This window comes from Salvelinus fontinalis, chromosome 3, assembly GCF_029448725.1.
Source record: "Salvelinus fontinalis isolate EN_2023a chromosome 3, ASM2944872v1, whole genome shotgun sequence".
Taxonomy (NCBI): domain Eukaryota; kingdom Metazoa; phylum Chordata; class Actinopteri; order Salmoniformes; family Salmonidae; genus Salvelinus; species Salvelinus fontinalis.
Genome location: NC_074667.1, coordinates 2,661,427 through 2,674,721, shown reverse-complemented (window position 1 = coordinate 2,674,721; position 13,295 = coordinate 2,661,427). Strand labels below are relative to the sequence as shown.

General features: G+C 44.0%; 1 pseudogene; it reads left to right on the top strand.

Annotated features, from left to right (window-relative positions):
* On the top strand, nucleotides 1-13,295 carry LOC129836110 (D-aminoacyl-tRNA deacylase 1-like; annotated as a pseudogene).

Here is a 13,295-nt window from a genome sequence, read left to right as displayed (position 1 = left end):
TTCATGGGAAGTATGACGTTTGCGTATGTGCACCACTTCAATCTGATTCATTCTAGCCAGCGAGCTAATCAAAACAATGAAGGCAATCATTCAAAGAGTGACAACGGCGTGCGTGCCAGGTGAGTAACGCTGTTTACTTATTATTATTTTATTTCTATATTGCTCATAGTGTCAAAGAATGACAGTTCTTCACCGGTAGGCATTTTGCAGGCAGCACAGAGGATTGCTAACGTTAGCTACAGTAGTTTGGTAGTCGCACGGATATCCAATCAAATCTAACGTTATTTGTAAAACACATTTTCAGTGGTGTAAAGTAACTTAAGTAAAAACACTTTAAAGTAATACTTCAGTCGGTTTAGGGGGTATCTGTACTTTACTATTTATATTATTGACAACTTTTACTTTCACTTCTACATTCCTAATGAAAATAATGTACAATTTACTCCATAAATTTGCAGCATACTACTACTTGCAAGACTGCCAGTGTGTGCTAGATTAATTAACCACACTGTTTTAGGAGGATGTGTCTGACACTGAATAATGAAAATGATTGATTTTATAATTCTGTACTGTGTTGTCACAGTGGGAGAGGTGCCCGTTAGCTCAATAGGCAGAGGACTGTGTGTGTTGCTGGGTATATCCATGGAGGACACACAGAAGGATGTTGACTACATGTGAGTGGCCAGTTGAGAGCATGTGAGTAAGCCAGTTGAGAGCAAGTTCTCATTTACAACTGCGACCTGGCCAAGATAAAGCAAAGCAGTGTGACATAAACAACACAGAGTTAAACATGGGATAAACAAACATACAGTCAATAACAGTCAATAACACAATAGAAAAATCTATATACAGTGTGTGCAAATGTAGTAAGATTAGGGAGGTAAGGCCAAAAACAAAACGGCCAAATCGGTGTCCAAAAATACAGATTTCCGATTGTTATGAAAACTTGAAATCGGCCCTAATTAATCGGCCATTGCGATTAATCGGTCGACCTCTAGTCCAGAGTAGTGATGCTAGATGGGCGGACGGGTGCGGGCAGCGGTCGGTTGAAGAGCATGCATTTAGTTTTACTTGCATTTAAGAGCAGTTGGAGGCCACGGAAGGAGAGATGTATGGCATTGAAGCTCGTCTGGAGGTTTGTTAACACAGTGTCCAAAGAAGGGCCAGAGGTATACAGAATGGTGTCGTCTGCGTAGAGGTGGATCAGACTCACAAGGAACAAGAGCGACATCATTGATCTATACAGAGAAAAGAGTCGGCCCGAGAATTGAACCCTGTGGCACCCCCATAGAGACTGCCAGAGGTCCGGACAACAGGCCCTCCGATTTGACACAATGAACTCTATCTGAGAAATATTTGGTGAACCAGGCGAGGCAGTCATTTGACAGTCGAAAGGCTTGGCCAGGTCGATGAAGACGGCTGCACAGTATTGTCTTTTATCGATGGCGGTTATGATTTCGTTTAGGACCTTGAGCGTGGCTGAGGTGCACCCATGACCAGCTCGGAAACCAGATTGCATAGCGGAGAAGGTACGGTGGCATTCGAAATGGTCGGTGATCTGTTTGTTAACTTGGCTTTTGAAGACTTTAGAAAAGCAGGGTAGGATAGATATAGGTTAATTCAGTCACAAAACATTGTCTTTGCGCTACGGTACTGTAGACCTTCTCCTACATAGGCAGGGCATAAGGGCCAGGGCAGGTTCATATCTGTAATAGGAATTTGTAAGACAACCGTATCATTCACTTAGAGCTATTCTTTTGTATTTAGCCCAATAAGTTTGGAACATCTGCACAAAATACTTGCTCACTCCTATAGCCATCTCCTTTGTGACCCCAACACATAAAGATTTGAATAAATTAATTATATATTTCAATCAATTCTACGCCCCAACATGAATTTCTTTGCTTTTCAGGGTTTGTAAGATCCTCAACCTGCGTCTGTTTGAGGATGAGAACGGCCGGGCGTGGAGCAAAAGCGTCATGGACAAGGAATATGAAGTCCTATGTGTCAGTCAGTTCACTCTGCAGTGCATACTGAAGGGTAACAAGCCAGACTTCCATGCCTGCAGAGCTATCCCAGCCCTTCTATAACAACATCCTGGAACACCTGAGGAGCACCTACAAGAAATGAGATGATCAAAGGTGGGTGAACACACAGGACTAAATAGAAAACGATATTACTATGGGTGAACATCATTGACTGACACATACAGTCTGCTAAATACGCACTAGGCCTATATCAGCTGCTATAACTATATTACGAGCTACTCAACAAGCCTGAGATGATCAAAGGTGGGTAGCCTAGCGGTTAGAGCGTTGGTACAGTAACCGGCAGGTTCCTTGTTCGAATCCTAGAGCTGGCAAGGTGTAAAAATCTGCCGTTCTGCCCTTGAGCAAGGCAGGTAACAACAACTGCTCCCCGGGTGTCGGTTAAGACAGCCCCCCCCCGCACCTCTCTGGTTATGAGGGGCTGGGTTAAACGCGGAAGACACATTTCAGTTGAATGCATTGAGTTGTACAACTGACTAGGTGTCAGTGTTCCCTCTAAGCTGCGTACAGCTCCCATCAGACTGCCGCGCAGAAGAAATATCCGTCCAGCCAGAGAAGCAGGAGTTTGAACTTCACTCACCTTTCTTGACTTTCCCCCTTTAGTTAATTAACACTATCAACATTTCGCTCTACTGTGGGAGTTGTGATCGAATCAACGCAATGTTAACCAATTTCAATGTAACATACCGCCATAAAACAAACTATTCAAGACTTGGTATGCACAACTAACTGTGCAAGATATTTTCTTGTAGGCAAGAGCGCATTGGAGTTGGATTCTATAGTATTGACAGGCAAGACTCAGGGGCGTACTCTACACAGACCAGTGCGCCATAACGAATCAGAGCTGCAGTAGGCCTATATGCAAATAGCCATTGCCGTATATGGATCTGTGTCTTTCACTTTGAACTGGACTGTTTTTAGGCTGCAGTATGAGCGGTCTTGTTTTGAGATCAGAGCGAGAGCTGCATGTTGCCACCTGTGCACTTTTGTTCATATTCTTTGCTAGTTGGTGAGTTATTAGCCCAGTTGTAGATCATTTCTAGTCAACAATGTGGGAGTGGTTGCTTCCTACAAGAGCAGAAAACGTGTACATTTCTTGACATCTTTGAAAACGAGTCAGGTAAATAGCTTTTTTTAGGTCTTAAAAGGGGCAGTGTTGTATTTTGAGACAATAAGCAGAGCATAGCTCAATTTGTCTGATTCTCTGTAATAATGGTATGGAAATAATGTATTTTATTTTGAAAAGTAGTTTCTTGCATAAAAAAAATCACAAGTTTCAGTCGTCTCCTTGTCTGAATGACAGGTGTATAAACAGGTTAAAATGTCAAGCCCTGCATGTTTTTTTTCTTCAAAAGTCTCATGGAATGTAGACTTACATTGAACACGGCACATTGGCTGCTACTGTAGGCTGAATGATAGAAAAGCTATTTCCGTGTTAAAATGTTTTGGGATGCATTTTTCTCCATTGTTTTTGATGGTAGGCCACTCGGGTAGGTCTACATTATGATCAAATAGCCACAGTAGCCTACTTGACCACTCTTACAACTGTAACTTAAAGCAGGTACAACCTCAGTGTTCACAGTAAACGCGCGCCGGAAGTTGCACAGAAGTTTCACAACCTTCAAGTTTGCGCTCATCAGACCTTAAATTTGCTCAGTGCCCAATTTTTTTTAGGGAACATTGCTTGGTATCCCATTTCCTTTTTTCACTATTGAGTTGAACCAAGCTGAGGTGTGTTATGTGCTGACCTGGTTACGCTTCCACTTTAGTTGCTGGAACCATGCTGGAAAGGACAATGTGAACCGATAATATCAGAGCCAGCACTATAGGTCGGGTCAGCGCGATAGTGTGAAAAGGGTACAAGAATACAGTAGGCTACACAAGCACTAGGCCTATACACTGAGTGTACAAAATGATGACATAGACTGACCAGGTGAAAGCTATGATCCCTTATTGATGTCACTTGTTAAATCCACTTCAATCAGTGTAGATGAAGGGAAGGAGACAAGTTAGAGAAGGATTTTTAAGCCTTGAGACAATTGATACATGGATTGCAGATGTGTGCCATTCAGAGGGTGAATGGGCAAGACAAAAGATTTAAGTGTCTTTGAACGACATATAGGTAGGTGCCAGGCGCACTGGTTTCTGTCAAGAACTGCAACGCTGCTGGGTTTTTCACGCTCAACTGTTTCCTGTGAGAATCAAGAATGGTCCACCACCCAAAGGACGTCCAACCAACTTGACACAACTGTGGGATGCATTGGAGTCAACATGGGCCAGCATCCATGTGAAACGCTTTCGACACCTTCTAGAATCCATGCCCCGACAAATTGAGGCTGTTCTGAGGGCAAGGGGAGGGGGTATATTGTAATATACACTATCTACTGGCCTGGGCTGGGTGAGAGAAACACTGCAAAATGAGTCATATATAGAGTTTTTAAAATAGACTGCTATTGAACAGAATTTCACATCCAGTGACCCAAAAGTGTCGAGGACACTTTGCTGTGTAGGCTGTTTGTGGGCGGAGAGAAATGAACTCTCATAAGACACTCTAGATAGGAAAAGCCTAAATGAAGAGATCATTTTGATACCTTGGGTATTTAATAGATATGTAAACGGATCGGCATTCTTCTAAGTGTGTGGTTTTAATATTTAATAGCATTGGGTCAATATTTTGCTTGATCAGGGTAATGGTTGCAAAAGGTCATTTGTTCAAGCAAAGAGGTGAAGCAAAACTAAACAAAAATATAAATGCAACATGCAACAATTTCAAAGATTTTACTGAGTTACAGTTCATATAACGAAATAAGTCAATTAAAGTAAATTTATTAGGCCCTAATCTATGGTTTTCACATGACTGGGAAGGGGTGCTGCCATGGGTGGGCCTGGGAGGGCATAGGCCCACCCACTTGGGAGCCAGGCTCAGCCAATCAGAATGGGTTTTTCCCCACAAAGGGGCATTATTACAGACAGAATTACTCCTCACCACCCCCCTCAGATGATCCCGCAGGTGAAGAAGCCAGATGTGGAGGTGGTATGCGGTTGTGACGCTGGTTGGATGGACTGCCAAATTCTGTAAAATGACGTTGGAGGCAGCTTATGGTAGAGAAATTAACATTCAATTATCTGGCAACAGCTCTGGTGGACATTCCTGCAGTGAGCATGCCAATTGCATGCTCCCTCAAAACTTGAGCCATCTGTGGCATTGTGTTGTGTGACAATTTTAAAGTGTCCTTTTATTTTCTTCAGCACAAGGTGCACCTGTGTAATGATCATGCTGTTTAACCCGCTTCTTGATTATCCACACGTGTCAGGTGGGTGGATTATATTTGCGAAGGAGAAATGCTCACTAACAGGGATGCAAAAAAATTGTGCACAACATTTGAGAGAAATACGCTTTTTGTGCATATGGAAAATCTGGGATATTTTTATGAAACATGGGACCAACACTCAACATTTAATTTTTGTTCAGTTTAATTGATAGCCTAAGGTCAATATCACAAACACCTGGAGAACAATAGTGAATAGAAGGGTTGCTGTTCATAGCCTGGGGAATTGAGACACAAGCTTAAGGCTTGACCAGGGTTAGGGTTGATAAGCCAATGCACTCCTAAGTGAAACAGCCTAGACTACATGGTCACGTGCAGTAGCCTTTATCCTTGAGGCCACTCAAGACTTGACCCCTGACCTGAAAGTCTCGGAATTAGTTGAATCCCCTGCTTTCCTGTTGAAACAGAGGTTACATACATTGGTCTATAAGGTCATAGTTCACAGTGCAAATGTTATGGTGGTGAATTGGGTCTATAAGGTCATAGTTCATAGTAAAAAAATAAAAATGTCAACCATTATTTAACCAGGTAGGCCAGTTGAGAACAAGTTCTCATTTACAACTGCGACCTGGCCAAGATAAAGCAAAGCAGTGTGACACAAACAACACAGAGTTAAACATGGGATAAACAAACGTACAGTCAATAACGCAATAGAAAAATCTATATACAGTGTGTGCAAATGTAGTAAGATTAGGGAGGTAAGGCCCCCAAAAAAACGACCAAATCGGTGTCCAAAAATACCGATTTCCGATTGTTATGAAAACTTGAAATCGGCCCTAATTAATCGGCCATTGCGATTAATCCGTAGACCTCTAGTCCAGAGTAGTGATGCTAGATGGGCGGACGGGTGCGGGCAGCGGTCGGTTGAAGAGCATGCATTTAGTTTTACTTGCTTTTAAGAGCAGTTGGAGGCCATGGAAGGAGTGTTATATGGCATTGAAGCTCGTCTGGAGGTTTGTTAACACAGTGTCCAAAGAAGGGCCAGAAGTATACAGAATGGTGTCGTCTGCGTAGAGGTGGATCAGAATCACAAGGAACAAGAGCGACATCATTGATGTATACAGAGAAAAGAGTCGGCCCGAGAATTGAACCCTGTGGCACCCCCATAGAGACTGCCAGAGGTCCGGACAACAGGCCCTCCGATTTGACACAATGAACTCTATCTGAGAAGTATTTGGTGAACCAGGCGAGGCAGTCATTTGACAGTCGAAAGGCTTGGCCAGGTCGATGAAGACGGCTGCACAGTATTGTCTTTTATCGATGGCGGTTATGATTTCGTTTAGGTTCTTGAGCGTGGCTGAGGTGCACCCGTGACCAGCTCAGAAACCAGATTGCATAGCGGAGAAGGTACGGTGGGATTCTAAATGGTCGGTGATCTGTTTGTTAACTTGGCTTTTGAAGACTTTAGAAAAGCAGGGTAGGATAGATATAGGTCTCTAACAGTTTGGGTCTAGAGTGTCTCCCCCTTTGAAGAGAGGGATGATCGCGGCAGCTTTCCAATCTTTAGGAATCTTAGGCGATGCGAAAGAGAGGTTGAACAGACTAGTTATAGGGGATGCAACAATTGCGGCGGATAATTTTAGAAAGACAGGGTCCAGATTGTTTAGCCCTGCTGATTTGCAGGGGTCTGGATTTTGCAGCTCTTTCAGAACATCAGCTATCTGGATTTGGGTTAAGGGGAAGTGGGGGAGGCTTGGGCAAGTTGCTGTGGGGGGTGCAGAGCTGTTGGCCAGGGTAGGGGTAGCCAGGTGAAGAGCATGGCCAGCTGTAGAAAAAATCTTATTGAAATTCTCAATTATTGTAGATTTATCGGTGGTGACAGTGTTTCCTAGCCTCAGTGCAGTGTGCAGCTGGGAGGAGGTGCTCTTATTCTCCATGGACTTTACAGTGCAAAGGTTAGCGTGGTTCCACATCTACATAGGGGGTTGGTTTGTCAGGCCATGTTTGGTGGTTGGTCACAGCATAGAAATAAACATTGTTATATAACATTTTTGCTGCGGCAGGTAGCCTAGTGGTTAGAGCTTTGGACTAGTAACCAAAAGTTTGCAAGATCGAATCCCCAAGCTGACAAGGTACAAAAATCTGTCGTTCTGCCCCTGAACAAGGCAGTTAACCCACTGTTCCTAGGCCGTCATTGAAAATCTGAATTTGTTCTTCACTGACTTGCATAGTTAAATAAAGGAAAAATATTTAATTATATGGGTCACAGTGCAAGGGTTATGGCAGTTCCACATTGGGGTGGTTTTCTTTTATCAGGTCGTAGTTGAGGATGGTGTTTGGTGGAGAATTGGTTCAAGCCACCAGGGAGAAGGTGTAGTGGAGGAACTCTGTGTCCCTGCTTGTCGTGGGACGCAAGCTCTCTAATTAGTCTTCTCACTGCCAAGGCCCAATCGCCCGAGTGGGAGAAACAAGATGATTCTGCACTTTTTAGAACACACCACCCAGCCACCGGTTTCATGGGCAGATGATGTAATAAATCGAAGCATACCTGGACCAACGGGGAACATTTAAGTATAAACGTCCTGTCTTATTATATCGTAACACCCTCTACCCCATGTCCCTGTTGTACTGAGATGCCACCTGCTTATAAATCATTGATATAGATTAATATGCACAATAAGCAAACTGCAGTGGCTGTTACTGGATGGAACGTTGAGTGGTGTCATTTATATGGGCCTGTAGAGGAAGGGGGAAACAAAGGAGGATTCTAGGTCCTCTTAACTGTTTTAGACTCATTTATATGTATTAAGGTTAATCTTTACATTTTCCTTTTGTCTTGTGTTTTTAGACGGGCAGTTTGGGGCCTACATGCAGGTTCACATCCAGAATGACGGACCAGTCACCATCGAACTGGTGTCTCCTTCTGCCTCCATGGACCCCAAACAGGTACAGTTGTTGTTGTTGATTTCTGCAAGCAGGAAGTTGGCCCATGGTGTATGATGGTGTCATATTGCGGAGTCTCCCTTTATTAGGCTATGTATTGCTAGACTATATTTGTTCTAAATTGTCCAGACTTTCTCTCAGCACTCAGTCTATCCTGCTATCCTCCAGCAGGTGGTGCTGCAGGCCTAACTTCTCCTTGTAGTAACAGATGGAGAACGGACCATGATCAACATGCAAAGCTGCACTATTGTTTTTCTTAGTGCAGTTAGTTAGTCAACCTCTGGTCCATGGACCGGCACCGCTCCCTGAGATGTGGCTTACCGGTCCCCGAGATAGCTGTCAGACATTTAGTTGGTCAGTTTTTTGTTGTAATTTTAGTCCCTGGCTTCAAGGAGGTGAACCATAGATTTGCCAGTCCCTGATAAAAAAAACAATCCTGATCCTGTAGATGTGTACTGATTATCCCATGAATCTGTCCTGCTCTATCCCATTACCCCTCTGGCCTAGCTGAAAGGCCACTGATTGACCAGAAGTGTCCAGAAGTGTGTGTGTGTGTGGGGGGGGGGGGGGGGGGGGGCATAACATATGATTGGCAGGCCAGGACGAGGTGAGGTGGGGGGGGGGGGGGGGGGGGGGGGGGGGTCGCCGCCACCGCTCTCCCCACAGGGATCGGTTGACTCCTGAGTCACTGTGCACTCTGTTACCATGACGACGGCCTCTGCAGGGGAGACTCAGGCCATGCTGGCTAAGAAATATATTTGAATGTGGAATAATGATTTATGAGTTCTGATGTGTAGCCTAAGTAGTGACAGGTTCACCCACAATGGTATATTAATAATGGATGTCCTCTCTTAGAGCCAGTTTTCTAGACCTAGATTAAGCTCTGTTCTGGACGATAAAGCATGCTCAATCTAAATTCTCCATTGAACATGCTTTCAGGACTAGGCTGAATCCTGATCCAAGAAACCGGCCCTTAGTGGATTACTGGGCATCTGTTTTTGAATGGTAAACTATGTTAAAAGTCATTTCAGGTCATTTTAAGTGTATTTTAGGCAATGTATCCATCTTTAAACATGACAAATGGATAACCGTTGGGTAACACTGCTGATTCCACAGTATCTCCCAGTCCTGTTGTGTAACACAGATGGATGTGAAGGAGCAAAAGCCTTGATGAATGTGTTACACCACCACATCTACTTGAAGACATCGCGCTATGATCCAAACTTAGCAGACAGCAGTCAGGTCCACTCCAAATAGCAGCAGCCATGAGGGAGTAGGGACATCCCTCCGTGCTTCTCCTAAACCGTCCGCTTCACATTGTATTTTATTCAAATCAAAAATGCTTACTTACAAGCCCTTAACCAACAGTGCAGTTCAAGAAGAGTTAAGACAATATTTACCAAATAAATTAAAGTTAAAAAAAATATGAAAAAAATAACACAATAAAATAACAATATCGAGGCTATATACAGGGCGTACCGGTACCTAGACAATGTGCGGAGGTATAGTGAGTAATTTGAAATTGTAGTGCTTTAGTTATTTGTCAATTGTTGAAGACTTCCTGAACGTGATTCCAGTCACTTCTGTGTTTGCATGTGTGGTCTTTGTGTGTGTAAACTTGGCTGACTGCTCGGTCCAATGGATGTAAGCGGCAGTCCTCCGAATTTTAATCCTGTCTGTTTTGGATATTTGGGATGCTGTTGTGCAGTTAGAGGGGTGTATGCCAAGACTGAGAGGATCCCCAGTCAACTGGGGGGAGCAGCTGAAACACACACAGACACTTCCTTTTCATGAATAAGAAGCTTTATCGGATCCTAGGAGATGGACAACAGAGCCTTTCAAACAATACCATTAAGGTTTTCTGTTTCTATTGTTCTGTGAAAGTAATTTTGAATATGTAACAGTGGTCTTAATCACTGAAATGTCATGTGATCATTTTTATTGTGGGTATTCAATGCAACACCCTGGGTAAGATGGTATCATTGCTTGCTAGCTAGCTAACCCCGATGTAGTTTGTACAGGGATAACTAGATACATGGTGGTTTTTTAGTCTTATTTCATTAAATAATTAAGAGTTTGTGGGATGTTGTGGCTTTAGCATGACATTTAAGTCATAAATATTTCATGTGGCGCTCATGAAAGTTTTAGCATGTATGTTTACAAACCTTTTCGGGGGTAGTTGTGTTCCTTTTAGTGTAGGGTGGTTGTTTACTCTTCTTTGAGCAGAACAGAGATAGCTGCAACAGTAGTTTCCTCAGAGAGGAGTTCAATAGATTAGCCTCGCAGCTAACCGTAGATGGTGAGTGAATGGGAAGATGACTCGGCTCTTTCTGAGTGTGACCGCTTTATATTGTCAAGACAGTTAATGCTACATCGAAATGGTCATGGCTTCCGAAAATAGCAGTACAGTGAAACAAAGCTCTGATGTTTATTTCTCTTTCTTGTTCTGCCCTTTTTCTTTTCATATTCTCTTCTCTTGTTTTACTGTAGCCAATTATTTGATACAGTTCTACATAGCTAGGTCCCTGGGTTTTTCTTGGGCACGTGACTTGACCAGTAAAAACAGGTCACGTGACCACAAACAACTCAGGTCCCTACTAATTGCATTAGATCAATCCAAGTTTTGTCCTTCTCTTTTTAACCCTTTACCCCCGGCCCCCCCCCCCCCCCTCAGCTCGCTAAACAGGAGAAACAGCAGCAGAGGAAAGAGAAGACGCGCTCTAAAGGACCCTTGGAGTCAGGCAGGGAGAGGGCCACCCCGCGCCCCAGAGCACAGGACCCTAACGCCAGCAGTGGAGCAGACGGAGACGTGTCGTCAGAGAGGGAGACTTAGGGCAGCACGGTGAGCCTGGAGTCACCCAACCTGCTGTACTGGTAGTGCTATATTACTTATATTTCAAATGTACAAATAAATAACCAATAAAGTTGTCCTCTGTTTTGGAGGGTTGATGTCTAGTCCAAGTTGTGGTATAGTGTTGTATGCATCTGCTACGAAACGCTTCACGTCACTGGTCCTTTGTTCCAGCTTCTGGATTCCCTCTCTGTATTTATTGCACACAATCATTGATGAAATAGAACCACTTCAATCCACATTGGTGTATGTTGTACTGCACATAGTCCTTGGTTGCTCCATGTTATTGTTGACCTTTGTGGTGAAATCCAGAAGGAGGCTGTTTCTTATACAAGTGTTCAGATCTCCGGATTAGAGGGCTTTGCTCTTATTCATCCCTAGCGTTTGTTTATTAAAAACAGAGAAGTCACTGCGTTAGTCAGTCAGTCCGCCCCTGCTTGCTCGCGTGAGCGAGCCTGTGTTGTGGTGTGTTCGCGACTACGCCTTACCCCGTGTTGGGGTCGAAAATGCAGTGACCCGTGGTCGAGTTGGTGTGGCATCGGAGCGAACACGCCACCACACGACGTCACTACTGGGTGACGTATCCTCTCTTTCATAACCATGCACATACACTTACCCACATCATGCATACGCACACACACACGGTACATACAATATATGTAATTTAGAGACACAACACACACACTCCATGTCCCTCATGGATCTTCATCCTCAGCCTCCGGCGGTATCCCAGACTCCCCGGTGGTGAGGACACTGTACTCTCCTCACTTTACGAGACAAAAAGAGAGAAGGAAACTGGAGAGGGAGGTAGGCTGGGTAAATATGCCGCAAGACATCAGCAAGGCCTCCCCGAGATGGTTGCATAAGGCCACTTTGTCTGACAGAGAGCGAAAGCCGAGGGAGGGGAGAGAGAGATTGAGAGTTGTTTTCATTTTTCACTTTCGGGGGGAACGCAAAGGCAGCAGCTCTCTGTGTGATAAGCAAGCTCAGACTTGAACTTGAAGGTAGAGAAATGCTCACTCTCCTCATCTCTTCCTCTCCTTTCCTCTCCTCTCTCTCACTTCCTCAGTTCCGTCGCTTCGTTTTTTTAAAGGGGAACTTTGTTTCCCTGAGGTTTGCTTACTGTGACTTAAACATGAGCAGTGTGCACCACTGTGTGTCTCAGAATGATTAGAGTCATTTTGTGACAAGTCTTCGTCCTATCTTCCCTCACTTCCTTCCTGCAATGTTCTATTTAAATGAAATGTTCTTGTGGTTCTGTTACTGCAAGACTCCTTCTGCTCTCAATACTACAACTACTGCTCTTTACACGGCCACCACTCCTACTAATGCTACTGTGTCCAGTGCTACTGTGTCTAGTGCTACTGTGTCCAATACTACTGTGGCCAGTGCTACTGTGTCCAATACTGCTGTGTGCAGTGCTGCTGTGTCTAGTGCTACTGTGTCCAATACTACTGTGTCCAGTGCTACTGTGTCCAATACTACTGTGTCCAGTGCTACTGTGTCCAATACTGCTGTGTGCAGTGCTGCTGTGTCTAGTGCTACTGTGTCCAATACTACTGTGTCCAGTGCTACTGTGTCCAATACTACTGTGTCCAGTGCTACTGTGTCCAATACTGCTGTGTGCAGTGCTGCTGTGTCTAATGGTACAATGTCTTAATGCTACTAACAGTCTATACAAGTTGCTCTGGATAATAGCACCTGCTAATTGATATTCTATATATGAATATACTGATATCGATGTGCGTTGTATCTTATAGATTTACCATATTGATGGTGGGAGGAGCCGGAGGAGCCAAGTCTGCCAAAATGAACTTCATCTGCAGAGGCTGTGAGATGTGACTCTGGACTGTCCTCCTGGAAGAATGTATGGGCCTCTTCCTCTCCATCTTCCTCTCCAACATTGGCTGTCTCTGCCTTCTACCCTCTCTGAGTAGAGGAAGACCGTGGCAAAGACATGGAACCTTCCACCCAAATTCCAAAGGCACCTATGACAGAGAGGGCTCGTGGCATCACAAGATGGAGATGTAGGACATTCTCTCACCTTACTTTTGTAGGTCTTGTCTTTAATAAGAACAACACATTTGATATTTATGAATGCTGCGAACATGATATGCTATACTGCTGTTTAGTGGATTTGAATGTAAATGTTGTCATTTTATAAAAGAAAACATGGTGTGTGGA